This window comes from Pantherophis guttatus, chromosome 9, assembly GCF_059756535.1.
Source record: "Pantherophis guttatus breed Tessera chromosome 9, ASM5975653v1, whole genome shotgun sequence".
Classification (NCBI taxonomy): Eukaryota; Metazoa; Chordata; class Lepidosauria; order Squamata; family Colubridae; genus Pantherophis; species Pantherophis guttatus.
The window spans coordinates 13771896-13796714 of record NC_142071.1 but is presented as its reverse complement, the minus strand read 5'-3'; the positions used below and the strand labels follow the sequence as shown (position 1 = coordinate 13796714).

Genomic DNA, 24819 nt, shown 5'->3' with positions numbered 1-24819 from the left:
TTTAACGGAAACTTTTAATATAGAAAAGGGAACAAGACAAGGATGTCCTTTATCTCGATTATTGTTTATTTTGACTTTGGAATTTTTGTTGAATAAAATACGTGGTTCAGATAAAATAAGGGGAATTAAAATTAGGAATGAGGATTACAGGGTACGAGCATTCGCAGACGACCTGGTTGTGACCTTGACCCAACCAATAAATTCGGTTATAGGTTTAATGGATATAATTAACCAATATGGACAAGTCTCTGGATTTAAAATTAATGCAGGGAAAACGAAGATAATAATTAAAAATATGGTTACAAGTCAAAAAGAAGAAATTGAAAGAATAATAGGATTTGAATCAGTTAAGAAGGTTAAATATTTAGGGGTTTATATCACAACATCAAATGCAAAATTATATAAGTGTAATTATGAATTGTTGTGGCAAAAAATCCAGAAAGAGATGGAAAGTTGGAAAAAATTGCAACTATCATTGCTGGGAAGGATAGCTGCAGTAAAGATGAATATTTTGCCAAAGTTTTTATTTCTTTTCCAAATGATACCAATACTGAAAAAAATGGAAATTTGAACGAATGGCAGAAGGGTATTACCAATTTTGTGTGGGCAGGAAAGAGACCAAGGATAAAACAAAAAATAATGCAAGATATACGTGAAAGAGGAGGTCTCAAAATGCCTAATTTAAGATTGTATTATGAGGCAGCTGTGCTCTCAGCAATTAGTGATTGGATTAATGTAACAGAAGAGAGAATATTGAATATTGAAGGGTATGATTTGTTATATGGATGGCATGCATATTTACTATATGATAAAAAGGTGGATAAGAATTTTAAAAGTCATGTATTAAGAAATGCATTATTATGTGTATGGAAAAAGTACCAATATAAATTAAATAACAAATTACCTGTTTGGACAATACCTAGACATATGATAGAGAATATAACTGTGGAGCAGAAACAAGATGTGATTACTTATAAAGAGCTTCTTATTTTGGAAAGAGGTATATTGCAATTAAAATCTTTAGAGGTATTAAGGGAAGAAAGGAAAATTCAAACTTGGTTTCAGTATGGGCAATTGTATACTAGGTGGAAAGAAGATCAGAAAATTGGTATTTTGCAAAATGAAGAAAATTTAATAAAACAAATCAGAGATCAAAGTCCAATGCATATTAAAAGGTTGTATAATGCACTGATAAAAATAGATTCAGAAACTGAGTGAAGGATTGTATGATAAAATGGGCACAAAACTTTGGGGAATTAATATCTATGGATGTATGGGAGAAAATATGGGTTAGAAATGTGAAGTTTACTCAAGCCCAAAATCTAAGAGAAAATTTGTACAAAATGTTTTATGTTTTGGGCACTTAGATCCCCAAAAGTTAGCCTGTATGTACCCGAATTTACAACCTACATGTTGGAGATGTAAATGTGATGATGCAACATATTTTCATGTATGGTGGACATGTAAGAAAATTAAGGCATTTTGGATTAAGATATGGTGGATTATATAAAATATTCTTAAAAGGAAGGTAAAATTTACTCCACAGTTGTTTTTATAGGGTATAATTGAAGGATGTACAGTTATAGAGACTAATTTGATTTTGAATTTAATAACGGCAGCCAGACTTTTGGTGGTGCAATATTGGAAGAAGGAAGAAATACCTACTATTGAAGAATGAACATTAAAAGTAGCTAATTTGAGGCTCAAGCTCAACCCTTCCAAGACTGAGTAGCTGTGGCTCCTGGCATCCCGATATAGTCAGTTGACTCCATCACTGACTATTGGGGCGAGTCTTTGGCCCCCACAGAAAGGGCTCACAATCTGGGAGTCCTCCTGGATATGCAGCTGTCCTTGGAGGAACATCTGACGGCTGTAACCAGGGGGACCTTTTGTCAGGTTTGCGAGTTGCGGCCCTTTCTTGATTGGGATTCCCTGTGCATAGTCACTCACGCCCTCATCATCTCTCGCCTTGACTACTGCAACACTCTCTACATGGGTTTCCCCTTGAAGAGCACCCGGAGGCTCCAATTGGTCCAGAATGCAGCAGCGCGGGTAGTGACGGGAGCAGCATGGCGCTCCCATGTAACACTGCTACTGCGCGAGCTGCACTGGCTCCCAGTGGTCTTCCGGGTGCGCTTCAAGGTGTTGGTCATCATCTTTAAAGCGCTCCATGGCATAGGGCCTAGCTATCTTCAAGACCGCCTGCTGCTACCGACGACCTCCCATCGACCCGTGCGCTCCCACAGAGAGGGCCTCCTCAGGGTGCCATCAGCCAATCAATGTAGGCTGGTGACCCCCAGGGGGAGGGCCTTCTCTGTGGGGGCACCTACCCTCTGGAATCAGTTGCCCGCAGAGATAAGGAGAATCCAAGACCTCAGTGCCTTCCACCGTGCCCTTAAAACCCACTTTTTCCAGCAAGCCGGGCTGGTTTAAGAAGAAATTTTTAAATGTTTTAATTGGTTTGTGATTTTTAATTTTTGGGCCAAATTTATATATATATTAATTGTTTTTTAATATTTGTATTTCATGTTTTTAATTCTGGCTGTACACTGCCCTGAGTCCTCAGGGAGAAGGGCGGTATATAAATTGGAAATAAAATAAAATAAAAATAAAAAATTTGGCGGAGATGGTTAAAATTTCTGCATATTTGAAGGACCGTTCGAATGAAAGTTATGTACTGGAATGGAGAAGATGGATTGACTATATACAAAACAAATACGGGACTAAAAAGTTGCAAATAGCTTATGAATGAAATACTTAGATGATTTTTCTTTTTATTTTGATATTTTTGTACCTATAGCGGAGTTAAAGAGTAAGGGGAAGTTAAGAGTTTATAGTTAGTTTGCTTATGTTAGATTATGTTTGTTAAATGCAATGCCCTATATTTTGCTCTGGGAAGTCTGTGGAAGAGAGGGGGAAAGGGTGGGAGAAGGGGGGAAATTTGTTTGTAAAACATTTTAAAACTTTTCAATAAAAAAAAAAAGAATGTTCTGCCCAAATTTCTATTTCTTTTTCAAATGATACCAATACTTAAAAAGGATGCAAATTTGGAGGAATGGCAGAGAGGTATTGTTTGGGTAGGGAAGAGACCAAGAGTTAAATTAAAAATAATGCAGGATATACGTGAAAGAGGAGGTTTGAAATTGCCCAACCTAAAATTGTATTATGAAGCGGCTGTTTTGTCAGCAATTAGTGACTGGATTAATTTAACAGATGAAAGAATATTGAATATTGAAGGATATGATTTGCTATATGGTTGGCATGCCTACTTAGTTTATGAGAAGAAGGTGGATAGGACTTTTAAAAGTCATATATTACGGAATGCCCTCCTGCGTGTTTCGAAAAAATACCAATACAATTTGAATGGCAAGATACCCATGTGGGCAGTACCCAGACATGCGGTAGAAAATATAAGTATAGAACAAAGACAAGATGTAATTACTTATAAAGAATTTCTGATTACAGAAAGAAATGTATTACAGTTAAAGCTTTGAATGTACTAAGAGAGGAAAGGGCAATTCAAACCTGGTTTCAGTATGTACAGCTGCAGAATAGATGGAAAAAAGATCAGAAAATTGGTATTATACAAAGTGAAGAAAACTTGATAAAACAAATTAGGGATCAGAGTAGAATGCATATAAAAAGGTTGTTTAATATTTTGATAGAAATAGATTCGGAGACAGAGTTAGATAAAGGTTGTATGATAAAATGGGCACAAAATTTTGAGGAACCAATAATGATGGAAACATGGGAAAGGATCTGGGTAAGAAATGTAAAATTTACACAAGCTCAAAACTTGAGAGAAAATTTTTATAAAATGTTTTATAGATGGCACTTGGATCCTAAAAAGTTAGCTTGTATGTACCCAAACTTACAACCTAAATGTTGGAGATGTGATTGTGTTGATGCTACCTATTTTCATGTTTGGTGGACCTGTAAAAAAGTTAAAGCATTTTAACTTTTAAAGCAACAGACAAATAAAAAATAACATAAGAATACTATGTATTAGTATAGTATTCTAATACTAGTGTATTAGAATACTATGAGGCTCACCCAGAAAAACAGGCAGCTTTGATATTCCTGGATGCACAGAAAGCTTTTGATAACCTAAATTGGGACTTTATGATAAATCAACTAATAGCAATGAACTTTGGAGAAAACTTTACTGAAATGAACAGAGCAATATACTCCAACCAGAGAGCAAAAATAATATTAAATGGTGAACAAACAGAAAGTTTCAATATAGCTAAAGGAGTAAGACAGGGACGCCCTTTATCTCCTCTGTTATTCATTCTCTCAGTGGAAACATTAATGTCACAAATTAGAGATAATTCGGAAATAAAGGGATTAAAAATTAAATCACAGGAATATAAAGTCCAGGCATTCACAGACAATTTGGTCAGGATGCTTCAGCACCAGGTCCTTTGCAAACATTTCTTTTATTGTTTCAAATGCTTTCTCTCAGGTTAGATCCCACTGTAGGGGTTGTCCCGGGTGGGGTTTCATCCTGGGCCCCCTGTCTTTAGGAGGTGCGTCATGGGTTTGGCGATCTTCATGAAGGACAGGATGAATTGCCTGTAAAATTTGCAAACCTTAGGAAGCTTTGGAGCTGTCTGTGGGTGCAAGGGGGTTGCCAGCCTAGGATGGCTTGTACTTTGGCTGGGTCCATCTCTATGCCCTCATTTGACACTCAGTAGCCTAGTTAGTCTAGCTGTGCATGGTGAAATTCACATTCACCAGACAGAGGTGGTATTTGCCAGTTCTCCGAACTACTCAAAATTTCCGCTACAGGTTCTCCAAACTGCTCAAAATTTCCGCTACTGGTTCTCCAGAACCTGTCAGAATCTGATGGATTTCACCTCGGTATGTGGTCATTCATGGTCTCAGTGTAGATGAGGATGTAATTCAGGTAGACAAGGACCCCATTATAGAGGTGCTTGTGCAGCACCTTGTTTATTAACTGCATGAACACCACAGGGGCTCCCTGATGTCCAAAAGGCATCACTTTGAATTGGAAGCTCCCTGGGGCAGTTGAATGCTGTTTTCCATTCATCTTCCTCCCTGATGTAGTATGCTTCTCTGAGATCTAATTTGGTAAAGACTTTTCACTTGGCTCCTTCATGAGAAGGAGGGGGTATAGGTTGTGTACACACACACAGTTTATTACTCTAAAATCCATGCATGATCTCATAGTTCCATCTTTTTTTTCTTTGAATAGGACTGGGCTGCAACCCATGGCTTGGCTGGCTCAATGAACCCCATTGCTAGGTTTTTGTCTATGTATTTGCACATTTCTTGCATTTCCTGGGGTGTCATGGTGTACAGTTTGGGTTTGGGTAGTTTTGCCCCAGGGATGATTTCGATGGTGCAGTCTGTTTTATGGTGGAGAGGTAGGACGTCGCACTAGGCCTCGCTGAATACTTCCACGACATCCTGATATTCTCTCAGGATCTGTTCAGCCTCTGGGGTTTTGTCGGAGATGGCTGCCAGTTGTTCTGGGGGGCCCTTTCTGAGGGTTCCCTGCGTGGGTGGTGCTTCTATTTGTTACTGTGGAAGGGGTTGTTGTCCCCTTGCAATCCTCAGCTTTCGGCTGCCCCCTTGCCACCAGATGGTCGGGTCCCACTTGTCTAGCCAGGACAGTCCCAGGATGACTGTCAAATTGCTTCCCAGTGATTTGCTAGCTCTAGCTTCATTGGTTTGGTCAGGTGGGTGGCATAGGCTCCCCACAATAGGGACCCATCAACCTGTTTGAACCTGATTGGGTGGGCCAGCCTTTTTGCTCTAATCTCCAATTTCAGGATCATGGTTAGGTTGATCAAGAACCTAGTGCAGCCTGAGTCTATTAAGACTTGAAAAGTCCCCATGGTTCCTGTTTTTGGGGCTGTGAGGCATATTGGGAAAACAAAAGAGTGGACCAGTTCACTCACCAATGGATTGTTTTTGCCCTTGTCCTTGCTGTCATAGTAATTCAGCGACTGGTCATCATTGGCTGGAGTTCCCCCCCTTCGGCTGGGTTGGGAGGGACCTTTGCAGCCTGGAGAGCTTTTTGGGACATGTTGGTGGCATGCCTGGGGCCTCATTCCAGTCATGCCCTGGATCACCACCAGCTCTGACTTTGGTTTCGGGGCTGGGGTTGTGCATGCTGATGCTATGTGGCCTATCCCCCTGCATCTATAGCATTTCAGCGGACCTCGTGGGAGAGTTGGTTTTGGGGCCGGCTGTGATGCTGTGGCTCCCCATTGGCTGGGTGGTCTCTGGTCTTTGTTGACCTCTCTCTTTGGTGTCTGGTTGCTTTCTCATGTCATGGCATGCAATCTGCCGCTGACTTTTATGGCTACTTGGAACCACTCAGAGAGTCAGTTTGGGTTGTCCCAATAGGTGGTTACTTGGGCAATTTGCTTGCCCAGGCTTCTTCTGAAAAAGTGAACTAACAGCCACTCTGCCAAAGGAGGTAGCTTCCCCAGGACTCTACTGAACTCATGGATGTGTTCCTTAATAGGTCACCCCCTCTGCTTTAGGTTTCTGAACTCACCTTCCGTATACAGATTCTCCTCCACCTCCTCAAATCTGGCCTCTAGCTGTCATAGGAAGTCATCTACGGGGGGATTATCCTCTTGTGGAGGGCTGCTAGCCATTCCCTTGCTTCTCCCTCTAGCCCCTTGGCAATGGTATTCACCATGGCTCTGTGGAATGGGTAGAGGTGTCCATAGTGCTCTAGGTGGATCTCATTTGAGTCAAGGAATAGAGCCAGCTGATCTGAATCCCCATCAAATTTCCCCCTGAAGCAGGGCAGTGCTCCTCCCTCCTCATGTCGGCCCCTGTAAGCCGGTGCATGATGTGGCTGGCTGTCTTTCTCGGCTCTAGTTCATAGAGAGCGGGGGGGCTGTCTGCCCTGGGTGGCTTGCCTGTTGCGTGGAGGAGGCACTGGCTGCAGCCTTGGGCTCCTTCTCCTTCTAGTGGGTGGAGAAGAGGGGAGGCATTCCTATCTGCATCTCCTCACTTCAAAGGGCTCAGCTGCAACTTCCTCTCTTTTGGGCGGCATGATGGCCCCTCATCACAAAGGGCAGCCAAGTCAATTTCCTCCCTCAGCTGCTCTATGGATCTCCCCAGGGGTTCTGTCAGGGGTTTTGGGAGCCTGGCCAGCTCATTCAGGGGCCTTCCTCCCTTCTGGGCATTAGGGTGGAGAAACCCGACCTCAGCTGCTTTAGGGATTTTTTTCCACCAATACTCATCCCTTTTTGCTTCAGTCGCTGGGGTGGGCACCTCGGCTTTGAGGGTGACGGAGGGCTGCCCTCTGGTTGCGATTAGGCTGCTGGGTCCTAGAAGTCCTTGGTTGGAGGCAAGTTCTGCCTCTCTCTGGGTCGCCTGGAGCAGGTTCTCTTTGGATAATCCACCCTCTGCCATGGTCGCCTGAGTTTCTCTTCAAGCACCCCAGATGTCAGGGAGTGACTGGAGAGCTTGGGGCCCAGGAGTCCCAGTAATTGTGATTAATTTTGAGAGAGTTGGCTTGCTATCAGGATTCAGACAGATGCCCTAATTAAATCATGAGCCTTGAGCCAAGCTTCAAAAAAAAAATCCAGTTATTTATTAGGAGCTTCATGTCAGCATGTTCCCAAGTGAAGCCAATTCTGACCCCATGGAATTTATGGCCCCAATCATGACTCTGTTTCCCCCCTCCCCCTAGGGTGTGTCATCAATCACATTCACCAATGGAGCAATTTTACAGGTTGTAGAGATCACTCACCTTTGGCCACTCTGAATAACCCTGGGAGACAGCCTTGAGAAAGATATGTCTGGAATGTGCTCCTTTCTTTGGCTGCCATACTGCTTTGTCAGTTTCCCATCCCCCTTGCTTATGGCAACTCGAGAGCAGGGATGCTTTGTGAGTTGACAGCCGCCTCTTGTGTGCATGCCAGGGGCATAGTGCCCAGCTGGGCTGACCCCTCCCCCCCATATCATGTTTCCCTGAAAATAAACCCTAATTCTTATTTTGGAGCCCTAAAAATATAAGATTGGGTCTTATTTTCAGGGAAACACGGGTATATGTTTGTGGCTCTTCTTATATACAATGAAGAACTTTGAAAATGCAATATTCCCACGTGCAAAAAAGAACCCCACACTCATGTTTGTGATGGACAATGTTCATGTTGAAAGTCTCATTATAATGCATAGATTGTACTCATACATTCTCCCATGGTTCCATCTATATATGCTTCTGTTAAACAAAAGTGTTTGTTGTTTGGGTGGAAAATCAAGAAGTTGCAATGGAGACTGTGGTGGATGAGACATCTTTCTCTCTTCATCAATGCAATAAATGTAAGCCAGAGCAAATATTTGTGTCAGTGTCAGCCTCAGCTTTCCTGCTTTAGCTGCCATAAGAAACGAGGAGGGATTAGGTATGGAGCAAAGGGGGGGAAGAGAGCAGGAGGGGGTTTGTCTTTGTAGGAGGGGACTTCGTGGGAATCAAAACTGGATTTCAGAAGGGGATGGCTAACCAACTGTCTCGACATTCCTGATGGATGACGCTGCCAGACGTGTTGCCACCTGACCTTTGGAAGACCTTTAGATTGGCTGAGAAAATATAAACACGAGGGGGGGAAGAAGCTTAGTAGATGCACTTCACGCGTTTTGGTCACTTCCAGCTTTTCACTGGGGTGTTAATCTTTTCATATTCAGTAAAAGTACCAAATTCTTCAAAATGCTTGAGTTTGGGGTTTTCTTTCCTGGATACTGAAGGAAGCATACCTGACATTAAGCTGGAAGTCATCTCAGTCATCCCGGACAAAACCAGAGGGGACTGAAAATCCAAAGTATGTCAGATCGAGGGAGTGATGAAGAAGGGAAGATGGGGGCAGCGAGTTCAACCGCCCTCCAGTTGGAAAGAGAAACTGCAGAATGGCTGGAAAGACTCCGTTTGGAACCGGAGGAGGCCAGATGGTCAAAAGGTGTGGGGAGACTGCCGGACTGGGGGGAGAACCCCCGGGGAGTGACGACTTCCAGACCCCGAAAAAGGGAGGCAGTGTGGATGCAACAGCAGAAGGAACGTCTCATGATAGATCAAGCCTTGCAGCTTATCCGTGATGTGGAAGAAAGCAGAAAAAACCGTGAGTCTTTTGAAACTCCTGTGGAGAAGGGGGAAGCAGACCCCAGGGGGGAGGCCGAAGAGACAGCCTGCGGGGGAGAGGAAGAGTTTGAGGAGGGAACATCCCAGGCTTTGGCAGCTTGAGGAAGAGATGCAGCCGGCCAGAGAACCCCAGCCCTGCAGGCCCCCCCCCCGCAGACGTAAAAAGCCAAAAATCCCCCCCTTCCTGGGAAGTTTGATGGAAATCCTAAAACCTTGGGATTTTTCCTGACCCAAGTGTGGAACCACATGCAGGATTGGGGGGAGGACTACGAAACGGATGCGGCTAAAGTCAGAAGCGTTGCGAATGCCCTAGAGGGAGTGGCGGCTGAGTGGATGGTAGTTCTCCACAATAACAACTCCCTCCTGCTGAGAAATTACAACCAGTTCATGAGGGCCCTTAGAAGTCGTTTTGAAGACCATTTAGCTGAATGAAAGGCGAGACTCAGAATGAAGAGCATTCAGCAGGGTCGGAGGCCGGTGGCAGAGTATATCCAAGAGTTTCGTGAACTGGCACCTTATATGACAGGCTGGTCAGAAATGGCGCTTTTGGAGAGTTTCAAGGATGGACTGAATGATGAGATATATCGAGATTGCAGGAGCATGGGGGTCCCCGATGATTTGGATAGATGGTACATAGTAGCTGAGGATGTGGAGATCGAGCTGAAACGGAGCGAACTCCGAGGAAGGCGGATGGGGGACCAGTCATCCTCTTTCTACCGTAAGGGGGTGGCCAAGATGACTGGCGGGAAGACCGAATTCAAACCCAAGTCAAAGCCCTTCACCTGTTTCAAATGTGGGAAGGAGGGTCACCGGGCGGCCGAATGTTTCTCCAAACCACTGCCAAAAGCCACCGGGGCCAGTCAAAAGAAAAGCGATAAAATACCCGCCAAAACCCGCGGCACCGCCCTGAAAGGAGAAGTCGTTGAGTTCACTCCCCGGAACCAGCGTGAGTTGGGAACTCCGACCAACGATGACGACAGCGAGACGGACTCCGACTCGGACACCGACGAACGGGTGAGTCACATGGAAGAACCCTTACTCATCCCCGTAGAAGTAAGGGTGCCCTCCACAGGAACTCACGCGCAATTGTTAGCCCTGTTGGACTCGGGGTGCACTAGGTGCATAATTAGCCCCAAAGTAGTGGAGGAAATGGGACTGAGACTGAAAACTTTAAAAAGACCCATTGCATTTTGTCAATTAGATGGGTCAATTGCAGGAGGGGGCCCAGCTAGTTTTATGACCGAACCCCTTGAACTACAGTTGGGGAATCATATAGAAAAGCTCAGCTTCATCGTAGCACCTGGCATGGAAAGGCCCCTAATTCTAGGACTGCCCTGGCTTCGTAAATGGAACCCACGAGTAAACTGGAAAACGGGGGTCCTGCGCATCCGTACGGCAGAACCACCTCCGGAAAAGGAAGGCCCCTCCCTAAGGGACGACATAAGACCAGAAGGGGCCGCAGTAGCCATTAACTATATTGAGGGAGAAGAGAAAATTCCGAAGGAATATTGGGACCTCAAGGAAGTGTTTAGTGAAAAAGCGTCTGATACTCTGCCTCCCCACAGGGCCACTGACTGCACCATTGAAATACTCCCAGGGGTGAAGCTTCCCAAACCAAAAATATACCCCATGACACCTCGAGAATTGGAGGAATTGCGGAATTTTATTGACAAAAACTTAGAACGGGGATTTATCGAACGAGCCAAACCCAAGGTAGCAGCGCCAGTAATGTTCCGCGAAAAGAAAGATGGATCCTTCAGATTAGTTGTTGATTATAGAAACATGAACGCCATTTGCGTGGAAAATGTCTATCCCCTCCCACTTATGAAGGACATGTTGGCCCATTTAGGAAAAGGAAATTTTTTTTACCAAACTTGATTTAAGAGAGGCATACTACCGAGTAAGAATAAAAGAGAGAGATGAATGGAAGACAGCATTTAATTGCCCACTGGGGTGTTTCCAATTTAGAGTACTCCCTTTTGGACTACAGGGGCCCCCGGCCGTATTAATGCAGTTGATCAACGAAGTGTTGCATGAGCATCTATATAAGGGGGTGTTGGTCTATTTGGACGATATTCTAATTTATTCTGACAACATGGCCGACCATATAAGATTGGTTCGAGCGGTCTTGAATAAACTCAGAGCAGCTGAACTCTATGCCAAACTTTCTAAATGTGAATTCCATCAAGACAAAATCGACTATCTTGGATATCGTATATTGCATGAGGGAATAGAGATGGACCCGGAAAAGGTCCGGGCAGTAATGGAATGGGCCGCACCACGCACCCGTAAACAGTTACAGAGTTTCTTAGGGTTTGCTAACTTTTATAGACAATTTATCCCCTCTTTCGCAAAAATCGCACTGCCAATTACAAACTTGCTCAAAACCAAAGGGGAAATAAAACCCAAACCCTCGAAACCACTAGAATGGACTATGGACTGTCAGGCCGCTTTCGAAAAACTGAAACGGTTGTTTGCAGCTGAACCTGTGCTCAAACACCCCAACATAGAACAACCTTTTGTAGTACAAGCGGATGCTAGCGACGTTGCCGTAGGAGCAATACTCTTGCAAAAGAATGAGAATGGAATATTACAACCCTGTGCTTACACATCCCGTAAGCTATCTGAGACAGAAAGGAGATGGGCCATATGGGAGAAGGAAGCGTTTGCAGTTAGATGGGCGCTGTTAACATGGAGACAATTTTTAGAAGGGACAAAACACCCTTTCGAGGTGTGGACTGACCATAAGAATCTAGAAGCATTAAAAACACCACGCAAATTGTCACCCAAACAGGCACGCTGGGCCCAACATTTCAAGCGTTTCAATTTTACTTTACGTTACCTTCCTGGGGGGAAAAATTTCATGGCGGACGCACTTTCCAGATTACCACAGTACAACAGCATAAAGAAGGAACTGGTTCAACCAATGATCCCCTTAACGTAATTGGCAACACCTGTCACTACCAGAGCGCAGAGTAAAACCGATCCAGAACTCTCAGGGGATTTACTCGAAAAGTTACGAGAAGCGCTAAAAACTGACGAGTGGTTTAAAATCCACTCGAATGAATGCACACTTCGCGACGGTCTAGCTTGGGTTGGATCAAAATTGTATGTTCCGACCACATTAAGACCAACCGTATTGAAATATGCGCATGATGCCAAAGCCGCAGGACACTTTGTGTTTGTCAAAACTTTACATCTTGTTAAGAGACAGTTTTGGTGGCCTGCACTAAAGAAGGACATTCAGGCATATGTGGCTAGCTGTCCAGTATGTGCCTCGGCTAAAAGACCTCCAGGGAAATCCCCTGGATTACTGCAAGGTGTGGCTAGACCGAACGCCCCATGGAAGGAAATATCTATGGATTTTGTTGTGGACTTACCCGACAGTGAGGGCTGCACTGTCATTTGGGTAGTAACTGATTTGTTTTCCAAACAAGTACATTTCATACCTTGCTCAAAGATCCCTTCAGCAAAAACCCTCGCAAAATTATTTATTCGGCAGATTTACCGACTACATGGGTCTCCGAAAAGAATAATTTCTGATAGGGGTGTGCAATTTACTTCCAGGTTCTGGAGAGAATTTTTAAGATTGATAGGCTCCGCACAGGGGTTGAGTTCCAGTCACCACCCTCAGACAAATGGGGCTTGTGAAAGAACCAATGGGGTGCTCGAACAATACCTTAGGTGTTACGTGAATTACCAACAGGACAATTGGGTAGACTTGTTGCCATTTGCAGAAGTGGCGTATAACAACTCTGTGGATAGTAGCACCGGATTCACCCCTTTTAAGGTTGCATCGGGCCAGGATTTTGTATCCATTCCCGAGTTACCTCAAGATGATCCCCAAAATCCCTCCTTGATAGATTGGATGGAACAATTAAGGAGCACCTGGACAGTGACTCGGAAGGCATTAGATGAGGCACACCGAGCTCATAAGGCACAAGCCGATAAGAAAAGGTCCCCAGCTCACATTTACAAAGTGGGGGATAAAGTCTATTTGTCTACCAAATACTTACAAACCACCCAGAGGTCTAAAAAGCTGGGGCCTAAGTATGTAGGACCATTCCGTGTGATTAGACTGATAAATCCAGTGACAGTTGAATTAGAATTACCAAAAACCTTGAGACGGATACATCCTGTATTTCATGTTAGTTTATTGAAACCTGAACACTCATCTCCCCTAAGGGTTGATCATAGCAACCCTCCAATTCCCATCCTCATAGAAGGGGAGCAACATTTTGAGGTTAAGGAAATCTTGGACTCTAGAAAACACCATGGTAAAGTCCAATATCTAATTGCCTGGAAACATTTTCCACTATCTCAGGCTGAATGGGTAAATAAACGGGATGTCCGAGCTCCCAAGAAAGTACAACAGTTCTATGCCAAATACCCTGATAAACCTTGATCATTGTATATATTCTGTTTCTCTTTCTCTTTCTTCCTTTTATTTAGGACTAACGTCTCTTCTGCAAGAGGGGCCGAATGTCAGCCTCAGCTTTCCTGCTTTAGCTGCCATAAGAAACGGGGAGGGATTAGGTATGGAGCAAAGGGGGGGAAGAGAGCAGGAGGGGGTTTGTCTTTGTAGGAGGGGACTTCGTGGGAATCGAAACTGGATTTCAGAAGGGGATGGCTAACCAACTGTCTCGACATTCCTGATGAATGACGCTGCCAGACGTGTTGCCACCTGACCTTTGGAAGACCTTTAGATTGGCTGAGAAAATATAAACACGAGGGGGGGAAGAAGCTTAGTAGATGCACTTCACGCGTTTTGGTCACTTCCAGCTTTTCACTGGGGTGTTAATCTTTTCATATTCAGTAAAAGTACCAAATTCTTCAAAATGCTTGAGTTTGGGGTTTTCTTTCCTGGATACTGAAGGAAGCATACCTGACAGTCAGGGTAATTGACTGGAGAGTATTTTAATTGCACCAGTTAGTAAGTAATTATCAGGAAACACCAGGACAAAACCTATTCTGTTGCACAGAATATGGGAAACAAATTTTCTGTTTCATATCCTAATAGATTGTGCCTTATCACTTCCTTCACTAGGGATTTGTTCAACGGAGACTCCAGCTGATATGAACCATCACTTAAATTGAAAAATGGCAATTCTTTCCCCCCACAACCTTGATACACCTCCTATTGGCCCAAGCAAGTAACAATAAGATATCCCTTAGCCAAGGCAATGTAAGGATTATCTAAGAAAACAAAGAGGCTTTATTTTATATCTCAAGAATAGAAGATAAATAAGTTTTAAAAAATAAAACAGAGGGAGAGAAAGGGAGAAATTGAAGCTATGTTTTCAATAGAAATCTTGCTTCTTGTCTGCATGAAGACTATAGTTCATGTTATATTGGACAGTCTTATTTCAGCATCATCTTACCATCTGTCTTCCAGCTTGAATTGTTTTCTTCCAGTAATGGAAAGTATAAAGTAGTGAAGGACATAAAAGTGGAGATCTAGAAGATAAGGGCAACATTGAGATTAAGGAGAAAATGCTCTTTTCTCCTCTTGAGGAATATAGCTGATTATCCTGGGTTACCTTCCAGACCAAAAGTATATAATGCCACAAGCACTTTAAATTCAGACAAGGAAATGTTCAAGTCAGGGAATGGATTTGTATTAATCTTTGTACTAAAAACATTTGTAAGATATCCATTCTCATGCATACAAAGCAAAGAGCAGGAATGAAAATAGGATTAAAATATCCAATTAAAACACTGTGTTGTGATACTTCCACGCAATAATTGTTATGGAGAGCAACTTGTGCATTCCCAAAATGGTTTTAACAATAGGCACAGTCATTTTCCAAACAAATATTTATTGGGGGGGGGCAGTCCTTTGAGGTAGACAAAATCAATTGACAGGCACAACAAGTATTCCAGGTATGTTCTTTATTGCAGTAGGGTAGAATATCAGAATTGGGAAAGACTTCCAGAGTTCCTGCCTTGTTTCTGCTTTTATTACTGACTCACACCCAGTTTCTATGGCAATTCACAGTTTACTCAAGATCAAGATCAAGAGAAAATAAGAGTCATAGCATGCAAACTGAACAGAGTGTCAGACAGTGGCCTAAATGATAGACTTTAAAATAGAGCATGTGGGAGAATAATAAAAAATCAGTCCCAAATTCCAAGAGCCAGTCCAAGCTTGTCAGAGTTCAGAGGTTGAAGATTTCTTACACAAACAGGATTCACAGAAATATCACACAGCTGGAGATCAGACAATTGTTTCCAGTAAGGGGAACATAGTTTAGGGCTGCATCTCAAATCAAGGTACAACCAAACCTGATTCAAGGGCAGTTTCACCTTTACAATTTGCCACAACTGCTCTTCATGGCAATGGGCCAGATTGAGAGACGTTATGTTTTCCTATCCTATTAAGTCCCAGCATAAGAGTACATCTTATGCCTTGTGACATCTGTTCCCCACCACCTGGAACATCTTGCTCTGGAGATGAGATTGGCCCCAATATTGGCACCCTGCTGTGCAGCTCTTGGTGGTAGTTGGGATAGCTGACAGCAGGAAAGCCTTGGAAAAGCTGATTAGGGAAAGAAGTCGGCCCATAATGGTGGCCACAAGAAATGACAGCAGACATCTGGACAATGACAGCAGTGAAATAGTAGGACAACAGAGAGACGGATTTGGGGTAAAGTGATCTCAGCAGCCTCTTGCGAGTGATCCGAGGTGAAAGACCTTCCCAGAGGATTTCTAAAGAGGGAAGAGGAAGAAGGAGGCCCTAGGAAGGAGGAAGTTTCCTCCAAAATATAGTGGAGACGAAGGGAGAGGAATGGAAGAAAGAGAAAAGGAGAGGAAGGAAGGGTAGGGGACAGGAATAAGAGAGAAGGTGAGAAGAGAGAAAGAAGAGAGGAGTGGGGGAAAGGAAGGGGAAGTAGGATGAGGTAGGAGAGAAAGAAGAAGAAAGTAGGAGAGGAGAAGAGGGAGGGAAGGGAAAGAGGAGAAAAAGAAGAAGGTTTGTTGTGAAATGAGGGAAGAAAGTGTAGAACAACAACTCTGAATGTAATTAGAATGCCTTATTTTAATGCTTTCTTTAAGGAAAACATGTATATGTATGATTAATTATGTATAAGGAAATGTACATTTTATATTATGTATATAAGAAATAAAACTGAAAAACTTTTCAAAAAAAGAAAAAGAAAAGAAATAGTGACAGCTTGGGTGTCCTGGAGGAATATAAGAGGACTATAAGGAAGTGGGGAAGTTGGTTTAAAGTGGCAGCAAAGATGACAAGCATTCCTAATCTGACTAGAATTTGTGCAGGAAAGAGGCAGGGGGCCCAAACCATGACAGTGGAACTGAGTCCAATGGGGCAAAGGTCTATTGAAGAAATAATGTAAAGGGAAAGATCAAATTCATTCAAAGATCTACAACAGATGTTACAAACAATGCAGGATGTTATGCTGAAAAACCACGAGGATTTGAAACAAGATAGGAGAAGTAAGGAGTGACATGGGAGAACTGAAAGAAAAGTTAGATCAATGGATGATAAATTTGAATACTTCCAACAACAAATTATGAAAAATGAGCAAAAATTGCAGGAGATGGAGGAGAGAATGGGAAGGGAAGAAAAAAGAATGGAGGAGATGGAAGAAAGATTAATACAAGCTAATAAAGATCTTGAAATATCAGTCATCCACTTAGAGACAGAAAAGGCAGCCCACTACCTATGGTTTCAGAATGTGAGGGAAGAAAAAAGTGAGGACCCCTGGAGATGATGGCGGACCTATTGGCGGGAGCACTAGGAATCGGGAAAGAGGAAGTGATTAATGAAATGGATGAAATTTAGGGGATCCATACTAATTATGCATGTAGGAATAATCTACCCAAAGAAATGCATATTAGATTAGTTAAAAAATTGATTAGTGATGAGACCCTACATAGGACCAGAGAACACCCATTAGAGCTTAGAGGAAGACCGCTGGTGGTACTCAAGTGTAAGAAAATTAAGACGACCCTACCAAATGCTAACATCTCAACTAACAAGAAAAAACATAAATTTCTGGTGGTTGACTCTAGAAGGGATTATGGTATCCTGGGGAGAAAAACGGTTTAGACTGGACATGGTTGACAAAGTAGAAGAGTTCTACAGACAGCATTTGGGCAGTAAGGTTGAGTTGGAGGAAAGAGAAATAAGGGAAGAAGGAGAACTAAGAGGGCAGTCACCAGATAAGAGGAAATCTCAAATTAAAGAGAAAGGAAATGGGAAAGGAGAGAGTGTGGCAATGGGAAAGACAATGATGGTGGATGCAAAGAATACCAAGAAGTCAGGCAAACGAGGGCAACAAGACTTAAGTATAAGTAGAGGCTTACAAGAAGAAATAATGATCTTATCTTTAAATATGAATGGTTTAAATGCTCCAGGAAAAAGGGGAAAAAAGTTTAATAAATTGTACAAGATGAATTTGGATATAATACTTTTGCAAGAGACATATAAAAAAGCAACATCAACATCTATTAAAATGTAACAAGTTAGGGAATATGTTTATATCGTCATCATTGTAGAAGAAAGGGGGAATTGTGATGTATGTAAAGGAGGAAATTCTGGTCAAACAAATGTGTAAAGATGAGGAGGGTAGAATAGTAGAGATAATGTTGAAGGAAAGAAAAACAATCTTGGTTGGAATATATGTGCCAAATGAGGGTCAAAAATTATTTTACAAGAAATTACATAACATAAATCAGCAAAGTAATAGTTGGAGGTGAGGAGGAGAATATGCTGGAAAACAGCCAAAATAAAATATGCTGGGAATCAGCTAAACAATAGTTGGAGATGTGGAGGACAATGTGCTGGAAATCAGCCAAAACAAAATATGCTGGAAATCAGCTAAACAATAGTTAGAGGTGAGGAGGAGAATATGCTGGAAATCAGCCAAAATAAAATATGCTGCGAATCAGCTAAACAATAGATGTAGGTGTGGAGGAAAATATGCTGCAAATCAGCCAAAATATAAAATGGTTGGAAATTAGATAAAATAATAGATAGGGGGTGAAAAAAGAATATGTTGGAAAAATAATTGAAATGAGGTGAAATGAGTATGAAATGATTCTGTGTAAAATGAAAAGTGTAATAGATGATTTAAAAAAATATATAGGTGCAAATTAATAGAGTTTAAGATTTAAGGATTTGATGAAATGGGTCCAAGGACTAAGGAATATAGATAGAAATTTGATTTATAAATTGAAATAAAAATAGAGTTGTGCTTATTTGGAAATTAAGTTTTGTGGTGATATAATAGTAAGGTAAATATCTAGATTAAGAGGTTAGAATATTTGTTAAAAATTGGTGTTTTGATTTTTATGTTAAAAGGTGTAATGGAGGAAATTTGGGGAAGAGCTAGATAGAATTTTGATTAACAACTGGAATTAAAAATGATGTGTTTATTTGGAAATTACCGTATTTTCCGGCATATAAGACGACTAAGCGGCATGCAGCCTTGACGAGATCGGCACAGCTTCCTGTCAATGTTGTCAGCGCTCCCGTAACATCATCAGTCAGCACCAGCAACTCAGATTCGGGAAGCTGTGCCGATCTCGTCAAGGCTGCATGCCGCTCAATGCTGGAACCAGCTGGTTGCTGCGTGGAGCTTCCCCCAGGCATCCAGGGGGATATTACTGATGCTCCAACTTCCCCAGACAGGTGGGGCTCGCCATCACCGGGGGTCAGCTGGGGAAGTCGGAGCGTCGGTAATATCCCCTGGATGCCTGGGATGGCAGGGGAAGCTTCGCGTAGCAACCAGCTGGGTCCAGCATTCAGCGGCATGCAGCCTTGACAAGATTGGCACAGCTTCCCCTCAATGTTGTCGGCGCTCCCATAGTGTCATCAGTCAGTGCCAGCAACTCAGATTCGGGAAGCTGTGCCGATCTCGTCAAGGCTGCATGCCGCTCAATGCTGGAACCAGCTGGTTTCTGCATGGAGTTTCACAGCAGAGAGAAGAAGCTGGATTTTGCTTTCCATTGCAGACACCAGATCGGCCCCCTGCAAGCTCTCGTCTCTGGAGGAGCCCGACCAAAGTTTCCAGCCCCGCTTCAGGGAGCGTTCCTTGAAAGATGAGATCTTGCAGGGGGCTGATCTGGTGTCTGCAATGGAGAGCAAAATCCAGCTGCTCCCCGGACCAGTCACCATTTACCGCTCTGAGTCCCAAGCATCAGGAAACGAAGGCTGCCTTGCGCCGCAAATATACCAAGACAGAATCCTGATGCTGCACTTTCAGCAGAGAGATGAGGCTGCCTTGGCCATCAGCTGGCGCAAATATACCAAGGCGAATGCTCATGCCGCACAAGTTCAAGTAGTGCTTCGCTCCCACACTTCTTCCGGCCCTCAGTCTATCAGGGAGATCCTTGACTTCCTCTCAGCCCCAAGACACTGGCTGGCCATTGAGATGAGAGAGAGAGAGAATGAGAGAGAAAGAGAGAGAATCAGAATGAGACGGAGAGAGAAAGAGACAAAGAATGAAAGAGAGAATGAGAGAGAGAGAATCAGAATGAGACACAGAGAGAAAGAGACAAAGAATGAAAGAGAGAGAAAGACAGAATGAAAGAGAATGAGAGAAAGAGACAGAGAGAATCAGAGAGAGAGAGAGAGAGAGAATGAGAGACAGAAAGAGAGAGAATCAAAGAGAGAGAATCAAAGAATCAGAGAATGAGAGAGAGAGAGACAAAATGAAAGAGAATCAGAATGAGAGAATCAGAATGAGAGAGAGAAAGTGGGGGGAGAGAGACAAAGGGGGACAGAGAGAAAGAAAGAATGAGAGAGTGGGGGAGAGAGAGAAGGGGAGAGAGAAAGAGAGAAAAAGAGTGGGAGAAAGAGAGAGAAAGAGGGTGGAGAAAGAATGAGAGAAAGAGTGAGAGAGAGAGAGAAAGAGAGAATGAGAGAGTGGGAGAGAGAGAGGGGGGAGAGAGAAAGAGAGAATGAGAAAGAGTGGGAGAGAAAGAAAGAGAGGGAGAGAGAGAGAGAGAAAGCGAAAATGAGAGAGAAAGAGTGGGAGACAGAGAGAGAGAAAGAGAGAGAGAGGAGGGAGAGTGCCTGAAGGACCCCATTCTGTACTGGGAGTCCAGATTAACAGTATTGTTACATTAACAGTAACAATATTTAATTTTCCTGTATTTTTAAAGCTTTTATATGTTTCCGTCCCCTATTGCAGTGCAGGCTCCAACATGTTGTACTTACTATAGCCTTCAGCACCCATACAAAAAAAAATCATATCCCTGGTTTATGGTTAAGATGCCCAATTTATGGTATTTCAGCCAGAAGTAATCTGCATTATACTGGATAATGCACTTAAGTTCAATTTAAATCTTAAACAGAATGGCTTGCTTCAAGTTTTTATGACTAAGCATGTTTGCTTTAACCAGGCTTTATGCCAATACTATGTAATTGGAAACTGTTTTTAGTAAAACCTTAAAAGTGTTTTCCCCCCCTCTTTTTTAAGAAAATGGATGAGGAAGGATATAAGTACAATGTGCTTTGTTGGCTGAGTAAAATCATTATTGTCTGAACCGCGAAATTTAAAATTATGAAGTTGGTGGTCCCTGAGGTCCAAAAGGTTGGGGACCCCTGGCCTAAGACCATCGGAAAACACATATTTTTGATGGTTTTAGGAATAACTTTATCGTTGGGGGTCACCACAACATGAGGAACTGTATTAAAGGGTCGCGGCATTAGGAAGGTTGAGAACCACTGCCTTAGCTGCTTGCCTTGCTTCGCTTGCCTTGCTTCGCTTGCCTGAATCCATTCCATCAGCAAGCAACTCCCTGCCTGCAATCAAGCAGGCAGGGAGTTGTGGACTTCAACTCCCAGAATTCCTCAGCCAGCAAAATAAAGCTGGCTGGGGAATTCTGGGAGTTGAAGTCTACAAGTCTTAAAGTTGCCAAGGTTGGAGACCCCTGTTCTATTGGGTAATTTTTTTCCCCTTTGGGATCTTTAAAAAAAAAAGTTAATTGGGATTTTTTTTAGTTGTTCTTTTTTAGACCTAGCCATTTAAAGTTTAGGAAGTTTTAAATTTAGCTTTCATATAAAAATAAAAATAAAATAAAATAATATCAGTGGGACTAAAATGACTTGTACCTCTGATTGATACTCTCTCCACAGGACCCTGGATAACTAGGACATGCCTACCAACTATGGACTATCTAACTACAAAATGTACTCATTGGGAGAACTCCTCAAACTGCGAGATGCCCCCCTCTCGCAGGTCTGGCCCTCTTCTTTATTGAGGGCCTATCTCGATGATGGACTTTGGAGTCCGGAGAGATGGCATACAGCAAAAAGAGGGTTATGGGGTTTTTTAGGGAAATTTTTTAATAAGATTTTAAGAGATTCTGGGAGGGGGGTAGGTTGCATGGGTTCAGGGGAAGACCCGCGGGGGAGGGTATCTGAGCCAACCGAGGGGCGTGGCATGGGAGGTATGGACTCGGGGGTCAAGGAGAGGATTAGAGATTACGATACAGATGGCCATAACATCGATACTGTAGGTGGGAGGGGCAGATATGGCAGGAGCAGGGGGCCACATCATCTTGCGGGAGTGCGTCCTCGCTGGTTACAAACGGTGGCACGCTCTGGCCCTCAAAGCTCTTCTCGTTCCCCAGGTTGTACGGAACCTCGGACCCCAGGCCTTCGGCTGATGCTGTGCAACGCCAGGTCCGTAGTAAATAAAGCCCCCCTCATTTGTGACCTTATTCAGGAGGGGAGTGCGGACCTGGCGGGTATTACGGAGACCTGGTTGGGCCAGGAGGGGGGAGCCCCCCTTGTTGATATGTGCCCACCAGGTTTCCATGCTTTCCATCAGCCAAGGTCACAGGGGAGGGGCGGAGGGGTGGCGGTTGTTATTAACGAAGGTCTTGGACCGAGGGAGGCCACTGTTCCTCAGACAGCTGGATGTGAGTCCCTCCTTGTGAAGTGGGGTCATAGGGTTCAGTTGGGCTTGCTAGTCACGTACCTGGCTCCCTGCCACATGGCAACAGCCCTGCCTGAGCTGCTTGACGTTATAGCCGCGGTGGCAGTTGACACCCCCAGGCTTATGGTCATGGGGGATTTTAACCTGTCATCAGTCGGCGAGACGTCTGAAGTGGCTCGGGAGTTCATGGCTTCCATGACGGCTATGGACCTGACCCAGTTAATTTATGGCTCTACTCACATGGGGGGACACACACTGGACCTGGTTTTTGTCTTTGGACAGTGGTCGAGTGATCTTGAGATAGGGGATATAGCGATTGAACCCTTGTCATGGTCAGATCACTCCCTCCTTCGCCTGGACCTCCGAACCGCCACACCCCGCCGCAGGGAGGCGGAACCAACCAGGTGGTTCCGCCCCAGGCGCCTGATGGATCCTGATAGATTCCAGATGGAGCTTGGGCCATTTTCTGAGGTTCTGGCACACGACTCGGCTGAGGACTTAGTGGCTGCCTGGGATAGGGCGGCGGCTGGGGCTTTGGACCGAGTCGTGCCTTTGTGGCCTCTGACCCGGCGCCAGTCTCACCTGGCTCCTTGGTATACTGAGGAGCTGAGGGAGATGAAGCGCCGGAAAAGACGCCTAGAGAGCAGTTGGAGAGCTAGTCGTTCTGAATCCGACTGGACACTAGTAAGATCTCATATTAAGAATTACCTAGTAGCGATAAGAGTAGAGAAGAGTAACTACTTTTCTGCTCTTATTGCATCATCAGATAATCGCCCAGCCGCCCTGTTTAGGGTGACCCGCTCCCTGCTCCACCAAGGGGCGCGGGAAGACCCCTTGGAGGGTAGAGCTGAGGATTTTGTACAGTATCTGTATGACAAAATCGCTCAGATTCGAGAACAGCTGGACTCTGACTGGATAGATCCAGGGGAGATGACAAGGGCAGGTCCTGAGAATATTATTTGGGAAGGGTTTGATCCTGTGACTCCCGAAAGCGTGGACAGGATACTGAACAGATTGAATGTGACCACATGTTTATTGGACCCGTGTCCCTCCTGGTTGGTACTGGCCTCCCAGGAGGTGACGTGAGGCTGGCTCCAGGAGATTATAAATGCTTCTTTGAGTGAGGGTGTCTTTCCCGCCGCCCTGAAAGAGGCGGTGGTGAGGCCCCTCCTCAAAAAGCCCTCCCTGGACCCAGCTGTGTTAGCAAATTATTGTCCTGTCTCCAACCTTCGCTTTGTTGCGAAGGTTGTTGAGAGTGTGGTTGCACGACAACTGCCTCAGTACCTGGATGAATCGAATTATCTAGATCCGTTCCAGTCGGGCTTCAGGCCCAGGTACAGCACAGAGACAGCATTGGTCGCATTGGTTGATGATCTCTGGAGGGCTCGGGACAGGGGTTGCTCCTCTGTCCTGGTCCTATTAGACCTCTCAGCGGCTTTTGATACCATCGACCATGATATCATGCTGCACCGGTTGGAAGGGTTGGGGGTGGGGGGCACTGTTTTACAGTGGTTCTCCTCCTTTCTCTCTGACCGGTCGCAGTCTGTGTTGACAGGAGGGCAGAGATCGACCCCAAGGCCCCTTGTATGTGGGGTGCCGCAAGAATCGGTCCTCTCACCCCTTCTGTTCAACATTTATGTGAAGCTGCTGGGTGAGATCATCCGTGGTTTTGGGGTGAAGTACCATCAGTACGCTGATGACACCCAGCTGTACATCTCCACCCCAGACCACCCCAATGATGCCCTCGAGGTGACGTCCCGGTGCCTGGAGGCCATACGGATCTGGATGGGGAGGAACAGACTCAGGCTCAACCCATCCAAGACCAAGTGGCTGTGGTTTCCGTCATCCCGATATAGTCAGTTGGTGCCATCTCTGACTATTGGGGGCAAGTCGTTGGCCCCCAGAGTTGGGGTTCGCAACTTGGGCGTCCTCCTGAACTCATGGCTGTCTTTAGAAGAGCATTTGACGGCCATGGCCAGGAGGACTTTTTATCAGGTTCGCCTGATTCTTCAGTTGCGTCCCTTTCTGGATTGGGACTCGTTACGCACGGTCACTCACACCCTTGTCACCTCACGCCTGGATTATTGTAATGCTCTCTACATGGGGCTCCCCTTGAGAAGCACCCGGAGGCTCCAACTGGTCCAGAATGCGGCCGCGCAGGTAGTGACGGGAGCGATGTGGCAGTCTCATGTGACCCCCCTCCTGCGCGAGCTGCACTGGCTCCTGGTGGTCTTCCGGGTGCGCTTCAAGGTTTTGGTTACTACCTTTAGAGCGCTCCATGGCTCAGGACCAGGGTACTTACGAGACTGCCTCCTGCCACCAGTAGCCTCTCACCGACCAGTTCGCTCCCATAGAGAGGGGCTCCTCGGGGTGCCGTCGGCCAAACAATGTCGACTGGCGGCCCCCAGGGGGAGAGCCTTCTCTGTGGGGGCACCTGCCATCTGGAATGGGCTCCCCCCAGAGATGCGGAGGATCCAAGACTTATGCATCTTCCGCCGCACCCTAAAAACGTTTTTATTCCAACAGGCTGGTCTGGCCTAACTCTCCCTTTTAAATTGGCTTTTCAATTGGCTTTTCAATTGGGCTTTAAATCTCTTTTAGATAAATTGGATGTTTTAATCTTTGAGCCTAAATTATTTAATCTGTTTTTTAATAGTTTTTAACTTTTGTATGTCTTTGTATTTTATTTTTGGCTGTTCACCGCCCTGAGTCCTTCGGGAGTAGGGCGGTATACAAATATGAAAAATAAATAAATAAATAAATAAATAAATAAATAAATAAATA

The 24819-nt window shown here is 44.4% G+C and overlaps 1 pseudogene; it reads left to right on the top strand.

Annotated features, from left to right (window-relative positions):
- The first annotated feature begins 21546 nt into the window (after nt 1-21546).
- Nucleotides 21547-22600, top strand: LOC148112480 (uncharacterized; annotated as a pseudogene).
- Nucleotides 22601-24819: the final 2219 nt, after the last annotated feature.